The 8,934-nt window shown below is 38.5% G+C and overlaps 1 long non-coding RNA gene across 1 annotated transcript; it reads right to left on the reverse strand.

Annotated features, from left to right (window-relative positions):
- Positions 1 to 3,648: 3,648 nt before the first annotated feature.
- On the reverse strand, positions 3,649 to 8,444 carry LOC311282016. Its single transcript, XR_014625872.1, has 3 exons — positions 7,311 to 8,444; positions 6,720 to 6,790; positions 3,649 to 5,706 (listed from the first exon to the last, which is right to left on the reverse strand). It is a non-coding gene; the product is annotated as an uncharacterized lncRNA (long non-coding RNA).
- Positions 8,445 to 8,934: the final 490 nt, after the last annotated feature.

The raw sequence follows: 8,934 nt of genomic DNA on the forward strand, positions 1-8,934 counted from the left end.
ATTATTTCAAAATCATTATTTAATTATTAAAATGTTTAGCTTTTACTGTATAAATTATGGAAAATGTTATGAAATTGTGTTTTAGTGCTCTGATTTACCAGAGAATGGCTTTAATGCTTTTACAGTTTTTCTCAATTGCTAAAACACTAAAACCCATTGTCTGAACAAAGTTCTAAGTTGCCTGAACTCATTTAGCTAATTGTGCAGTCTGTTGTCAATACCTTAAACCATTTCACATGGTAAAACACAACTTGCAGATCTCACTTAGACTTTTCACCAAAACTCTAAACACATTTGTCATTCTCAAAACACATTCTGCAGTCCAATGCACTTGTCATCCACACTGGTAAACACAAGTGGCAACAATCAAACACAAGTAGAGAACACATGTCATTGATTGAACACAACCACTCCAAACCTGTTTCAAATGATGCCCAAAGACAAGAAGAGGCACACTGATCACATGTTTACTCCTTTGATTTTTGTCCCTTTTAGTATTGTATACTGTAGTACAGTGCATTGTAGGCTGTATACTGTACAATGAACACATTGTATGTCCCTGAACATTGTGCTTTCCATTTGTTACAGTTTTTGCCCGTTGCTTGAACACGTTTTGCAAAACTTGGCTCATTGTGTCAAAACTCTACACACAAGCAAAAGACACAACACTGGGAAATAAACCATTCACATCTGTCAAATTGAAACTCTGCTATCAAAACCTAACAATCCTTTGTCAAAATGTCACTCTGATGACAAAATGATACCCACGTACTTGCATCATATGAATACTTTCAGATCAGCAGCAACACACTAGTCTACTTAATATAAAAAACTGCAGTCTTTTGTTTTCAATGTTTTTATTCAGTTCCAAGGAGGGCATGTTTTCACAACAACCAAAAAATGAAATACTGAATTCAAAATCATTACATTACAGTAGTATATTTTACAGTACAGTAAATTCAGTTAATACACTACTGTAAACACAGAAAAACACAATTGTGCGCAAGTGGGCTTATGGATCCTGCCGTCTGTTGGGGTCTGGCCACACGATCTCATCAACATCACAAGCAATGTCTTCTCTCGCTAAGCATCGGGGAAAATATCCCCTTGTGTGCCGAATCCATCCCTGGATTGACCTCACCTCAATGTCTCCGCAGGCCTGTTCCATTGCCTGCAGAAGAGGCATACGGGCATGTGGTTGGCGGTCATATACGCGCCATCTCCAAGCGGAAAAAAAAATCCTCTATAGGATTTAGAAATGGCGAGTGAGGGGGCAAGTACACAACTTCAAATTGATCATGGTTGGTGAACCAGTTCTGGACCAGAGCAGCCCGATGGAAACTAACATTATCCCAGACAACATCAAACCTGGGCTGCTCTGGTCCATCCTGTACAACTGCATCATGAAGTTATGTGTTGCGCATTATAGGGACCCAGTTTGGCATGATGGTGCAGTAGCCCTCGAAGACTTATGGCAGCACACAATGTGATATTTCCGTGCCCTTTGGCCAATTATATTACGTCCCCGTCATCTGTTTCTGCTAAGGTTGAATCCAGCCTCGTCAATGTAAATACATTCATGCGGCTGGGAAGCTCCATCCATGTCCAAGATTCTCTGTAACAAAAAATACATATTGTGGATGGCTTTACTCAAAGCACACACCTACACTACTACACATACAGAACCGACCCACCCCACCACACAGGTACCTGTGTAGCTTTCTGAATGTATCTATGTGGTACTAATCCAGTGGTACACATTCATCTATTACTGGACTGCACCCATTCTTTATTGTAAATGTAAAGGACTGAAACACTTACCTGTACATATACATGTCGAAGTTCTTTGACCCTGACACTGTTCCTCTCAAATGGGACCCTGTACAATTGCTTCATGGTCATGTTGTGCTTTACCAAGGTTTCATGCTTCATGGTGCTTTACCAAGATGAGTCTGATAGTTGTAATGCTTACTCGATTTATGTTGTTGAATACTTGCCTGTCTGCAAGTATTTGTTGCTGTAGCTGGTGGAGACATTGTTTGCTCTGACTAGGTTCACTATGGCAAGTTCCTGCCGTCGGGTGAACAGGCGTTGGCGTCCACCCCCAGTAGGTCTTCTAGCCATTCTGTAGAAAAATGCAACCACAAATTGTTCTCGTTTGCTTCTTTTTTACAGTACTGTGTATACTGAACTTTACTGTATTTACCATACACAGTACTGAAACATCTCAACACGTTATCACGGTATGTTTCACAAAACTACCACTTTTGTTGGAAAAGGAGCATTAGCCACCCTGGAATACAATACATGTGATACAGTAACGTGATATGGTACAGTACTGTAAATACTCTAGATACAGTCTGAGTAGAGTAGAGCGTTGAAGACATACCCATTTTCCAGTCGGAATGTCCTTATTATGGATGAAACGGCTTAGATTAGGATAGACTCTCTGCCCAGCTTCCCTCATAGTCAGGCCATGGTTTATGACATGGTCCACCAAAGTTGCTCTTATGTCATCCGAAATAATGGTCCTTGCGTGGCCTCTTCGACCACGTCCTCCTCTCTTTCTCTCTCTGTCTGTCTGTCTGTCTGTCTGTCTTCTTCCTCTGCCTCTAGCTCTCCCGGCCTCCATGCTTGCAAAGTTCTCAAAATGGCTTAACTGAGGCCTTTTTGTAGCTGGCTGATTGGTGGTCAGTTTTGTAAGTAAGTATTTTCAGATGTGTGTCTACGTCTTTTCAATTAACCAATGTGTGTTGTATTTTGAATAGATGTGTTTTCCCAATGGTACCCTGAGATTTCATTTTTCAACTAAGTGTCTTATGTATGAAATAGTGTGTAGTGTCTAGGAGCAAGTGTGTTGCAGAATTGCAACTAAAGTGCAAAGCAGCGCTTTTGTTTAAGGTATGGTTACACTTTGTTTAAGGTATAGTAACAACAACTTCAAGTTATGTTACTTTGGCTTAAGCATGTGTCTATAGTGTTCAAGCAACGGGCAAAAACTGTAACAGTACTGACTGCTCAATAGATTTTGACTGGTTGCAGGTTCATATCAAAAAGAACAAGAATTACAGTATCACAGAGACAAAGGACAAGTTTGTGAGATGCAGGGTACAGAACTGTAAAAATAGACGTACAAGGAGGAGGAAGAACAAAAAAAAAAAATTGAGCTACTATGATAGAACATGTTTTCGTTCATCAAAAGACAATGACGGAAACATATGAAATTTGTTTTGAGATTAAAAATGTACTTCTCCCTGAACTTTTTGATGGTACAGTAAGGTGTAACAGAATAGCAGTCCATAGATATCTTTCGAGAACTATATGTTTTGAACAATGTGTTTTCTATTTTTTGGTGTATTGTTTTCTGACTGCTTGATATAGTGTATATCATTTTGATCACTTTGTTTATGATTTGAGAGCAGTGTTTGATTTTGAACACAGGTAAAACTGTTTTGAGGCTTAAGTTTAATTTTGCAAGAGGAGTCAGAGGTTTTGTGAATAGTGCTTGAAGATGAGGTTTTGTGTTTAATGTTTTCAGAAAATGGAGCAAGGTTTCAGAAATTGTGTTTTAGCAATTGAGAAAACCTGTAAATGGATCCTTTAGTTTCTAGGTAAAATAAATGTGTAAAAAAAATCATGTCAATTATAGTTATTATTTTTTTTTTTTACAATAAAACCATCTGATTTGGTACAAGAATTGGATGTGAAGACATAACTGTGAAACATAGGCTAATCATAAACATGTATATAATGTAATCAAAGTGTGAAATTGCTTTTCAAGCACTGTGTTAAAATAACAGTGTATTGAAGAAAAAGTTAAAAGAGCTCCGTCACACACACACAAACAAAGATCTGCTGCAAGAAGACGACGGTTCTGACGCCTGTACCAAACTGTAATGTAGCTCCTATAATGAGAAAAAAACAGGTATGCTTAAGCATGCTGTCTTTATAACGTTGTCTCTTATGACATCATTGTCATGGGTGGTTGTAGTAAAGCGCATACATCGAAGGAGATGATTAACAAAAGTAGTTTTTAATAAATCCACATCAGAAACACTCAGGAGATAGCAGGAGAAAACTTAAACACAACCACATTAACACAGACAATACCAGACAAAAAAACTGAACAAAACACAGGGCTTAAAGGCACACTATGCAAGATTTGTACCTTAACATAACAGCTTCAAACTCATTTCGATGGTAAACGAACTCGTAGTAGGGCGAATCATCCCGATAGCAAAGCATGGCGGGGACGCCGCTGGCAAAACCATGCAAGTTTGAGAGGTGGTGCCCCGACAAATCTTGCGAGAATCTCGACTTGCTTTACGGCACGACGTCACATACATCAACAACATGAAGCAGCCTCTATGGAAGACACTAGCACGCATTTCAGATGTGAATCATGGCAGAGTCGACGAAGAAAGCGCGGTCGGAAGAGTCAAGGAAAAGAAAACGACGGCTCTGCGTGAGTGGTATTTACGACAGTAACGTTAAATACAAGTACTCCACAGCGACTCTAGGGGTCACTGTTTGAGAAAAACGGAAACTGCATAGTGTGCCTTTAAAGGTGCTGTATGTAAGTTTTTGACTGTACTAAAGCATAAAAATACCATAATGTGTTTGCAGATATTTAGGAAACATCCTGAATTCACATATTCGTTTCTCTGAAAAACACTTCTACAGCCAGTTATTTTACTTTGAAAAGTACTTTCCGTGTTGAAATGTCTGTTTTTGTTTTGGTCTGTGCGATATCGCACATTGCCGATTTACCCAATAGTATTTCGCCACCACAGCGTATTGCAGCCAGCGAACAAACTTAGTAAGAGATCGCAGACCCGACCTAAAAAGCCTCGGTATCTATCCAACTCATAAATCAATAAATCAACTCATCAACTTACGAGTAAGTAAGTTTCATAGTGTCAATTGCGCTCATTCCTGTTGCGTGTCCTCAGTCTGGCAACTTGCGTGAGCGTCGAGTCTGAGGAGGGGGCGGGGGAAACAACGATCTCTGATATTTTGAATTTGGACTGCAGTACCTATTTCAACCACTAGCTGTCAATCTCACATACTGCACCTTTAAATTCATGGGGATTGTAATCAAGGATCAAATGGAACAGGTGTGGAAACTGTTCAACAGCCAAGGAAACTAATTGAACTGAGGGTTCGTTTACACGACAGCTATGTACTAAAAACTGAAACGTTTTTATCTTTTATCTTTGTTATCAAAAACCCCGTTCACACGGATCTGTGAAAACAACTAACAACGCTGTATTATGCATGTCAAGACAAGTAGTTGGCGATGTCACTTTGTAAAGAAACACTACGCGCCTGCGCACATAGCCTACGCATTCTTTTACTACAGTATTACTTTGTCTTCTGGGTAAATTTCATCTTCACAAAGCCAGAAACATTCACTGTAATCCCAATTCTAGAATGTTCTCCTGTGATATAAAGTCCCTTTATACTTCCTTTAAGAAAATGTCACAAAGGCTTCGAAAACATCCTTAAAGGAGCTGTATGTAAGAAATGTATTTCAATTAATCATAAAATGGCCCTGATATGTCACTAGACATTAAGAAATCATGTTCATTTCAAATACTTATATCACTGACAACAGTAGTCCGGCCAGGATATTGTCACTTAAAAAGTGAAGTTGCAGCCCTCAACTGATGTTGATGTTGTCATCTTGTGTTTTGGCCTGAAGCCCTACCCTCTAGTGATGGGTCGTTCGCGAATGAGTCGGATCTAAGAGCCGGCTCTTGTAGGTGAACGACGGGAGCCGGCTCGCATATCTGAAGAGCCGACTCTATTTTTAAAAATATAGCCTATAGAAATTCAATTATTATGTAGGCTAATAATGAAATAATGAATGATTTTAATTGTATTTAAAATAATTGACTAATTCAAAAACCAACAAAAACATCATTATATAGGCCTAAAGGCGCACACACATTTGTTTCGACTGTCTGATCAGCCTCACATTCTGTTCCTGTCAATCATACACGCGACGTTGTCAACCAATTAAACTGCATGAGGGAGGGCCGAGCTAGCTAACTCACACACACACACACACACACACACTAGAGATGCGGATAAACCGCGGATCGGGCGGATGACGTGACAAAAAAAAAAATATTTTAATTAAATTCGGGCGGGTGGCGGTTGATCGAACCAGTCAAATGAAAAAAGTTTGCCACTAAGCAAACCTGCAAGCTATGAGCCCAGCTGTCAGCACTATTGGAGGAGGCCTAAACGTCTCTTAGATGAGACTGCCTGGGTTATTTTGTTATTTTGGTTAGATATTAGTTATATTTTAAAACAGCCAGTCGTAGCCTACCACTCATGGAATAGGCATTTAAAAGAGAGACAGATTATGGTCTGATATGACTCAGAAATGACATCGGGCAAGATGTTCAGAAGAACGCAAGAGCTAAACTTCTACAATAACATCCACATAAAAAATAAAAAAAGAAGGTAAGAAAAATAGTCAGTCATAACTTTGCCCATTAATTAGATGTGCAAGGCAAGCAGACACGTTTTTGGGTTGTTATGGACAATTAAAAATGTGAATATTCACGTTGCACAGTTGTGCGGTGGACTTTCAGCGAGTTAAAACATATATTTTTAAAGAGCCGTTTGTGAGTCAAAAAGAGCCGGCTCTTTTCAGTGAGCCGAGTCAAACGAGCCGGCTCACGAAAAAGAGCCGGAATGCCCATCACTACTACCCTCCACCTATCTACCAATCACGAAGTCAATTGTGTTTCAGCATCCGGGTTGCCAGTGTTGCACCCTTAAAACAGACTCCGTCTTCTCTTTTGCAACTTTATTTTGCCAGTTCTGTTGGAATTATTTTTTTACACAAAGCAACACAAAATCTTCATGCATCAGTGATATTTTAGACGATCACTTCACTCGTCTCTGTTTCTCCCCCTTCTGCGCGTGCGCTGGCTGATGACATCATCGTAACTGAACTTTCACCTCTCAGTAACATATACCCGAATAATATCCAGAATATTTATCAAATGAAATTACAATGAAATTATAATGCTTTCCCTTACAGAATTCTAAACATATACCCATTATGAAATTATAAAATTATAAAACAATACTTCTATACTTCTAGGTCGCAACACCAGCTCAGCTCTAGTTACCACAGCTTAACAGCTTCACTTGTTACTGTATGCCCCCCTTACTTACTGTTGATATCAGTATCCTTTACTTTGAAAAAAAAAAACAGCTTATAGACTAAACACATAATACACATGCATGACGTCACCGCTTTCACAGATTCACGTTTTTGTAGTTTACACGGATAGTTACCACAGCTGCAGCTACAAACGTGTCAGCCTACGTTCCTGCTGGATCCTGCAGCCTATCTGGCAACCTCGAGTCGGGGGGAGGGGGAGGGGATACACTGCTCTACAGTAATTTGAAAGTGATTGCAGTACCAGTTTTGGCCACAATCTTACATACAGTTCCTTTAAGTCTGTTGTAGGGAACCTTGAATTTTTCATGATGATAAAATGTTATATTGTGTTATTTGTGTAATTTTTCACTTGTTACTGTATGCCCCCCTTACTTACTGTTGATATCAGTATCCTTTGCTTTGGAAAAAAAACAGCTTATAGACTAAACACATAATACACATGCATGACGTCACCGCTTTCACAGATTCACGTTTTTGTAGTTTACACGGAGATTGTAAGTGTGTCCAGTCGTATTCAAGAAGTTGCACTTTGAAACCCGTTTTCAAAGGTTTGCCTTTTATGTTGCAAAACGCATAAAAGGTTTTCCGTTTTTAGTTGAAAACGGTGTCGTGTAAACAGCCCCTATAAGGCAGGCAAAACAGGAACAGAACGAAGTGAAAACGAAACCAAAACTGGACATAATCGATACAATCATATCCTGTTTTTGGTTCATTTAGATGTCTGGTTTGTGCTGCATTCATATTTCAGTCGAACTGCACCAGGGTTTGTTTGGAAGCAGACCCATAGAAAATGTGATGTGTCTTAGTCCGCTTGTTCGGTGCGCACCCGGGGCCTCATTTATAAAATATGCTTACTATTTTATTCAGAGGCCCAAACTGAGCAAAAATAGCAATTTGGAGCAGTTATTATTTATATGGCCTAAAATGTTAATCAGTGAGATCTATATAACAGTATAGCAGACTACTTACATAAAATGCATTAACATATCTGTCACAAACTTCATTTTCATGGAATTTTAGTTTGTTTGTCATTATTTCCTGTTGTCTTTGTTCATGTTTCCTGCCACTTGTTTGTTGGATATTCATTTAATCATCACAGCTGTTCATATTTGAGTCTCTTCTTCTCATTGTATACTTAAGTTCCTGTGTTTCCTCAGTTCACTGTTACGTGCATGCTGTTATGCCTTGTGGATTATTTGTAGTCTGTTTGATTTAATATTAAATACGCTCGTATCGGAACCTTTTGACTCGTCTTCATCTTTGGACTTTTATAGTTTTGAGATAGATTTATAGAGATAAATTGAGATGTATGCATCATAATAAACAATCATTTGTTGTTTGCAGTTGTAAATTATTTTATTGGATTTGCAGTCATACATTTTTTATTTTTATTAATCAGATGGACAATTATGCATTTGCCTGAACTTTAGCAACACGTTTATTAAAAATGCACAATTTAATTTGACTGTCAGATAAATCTTATGTGAAATGAGTGCGTGTTCTCTAGTAAAGAGCAGATAATGTGTAGCAACGGCTCCACCATAACAAGAATAGCAATGAGATTATCAATTTATAATCAATTTAAGATTATTTAAAAGTCATTGGTTTTACAAATAATTGGAATGGAATTTAAAAAATGTATTGATGCGAATTTATAAAAATTTGTCTGCATTTACATTGCACGTATCTATAGCCTATATTTAGACCTTGATCAGACGTAATATTTT

Source organism: Rutilus rutilus (genome assembly GCF_951802725.1).
Source record: "Rutilus rutilus genome assembly, chromosome: 22".
Classification (NCBI taxonomy): domain Eukaryota; kingdom Metazoa; phylum Chordata; class Actinopteri; order Cypriniformes; family Leuciscidae; genus Rutilus; species Rutilus rutilus.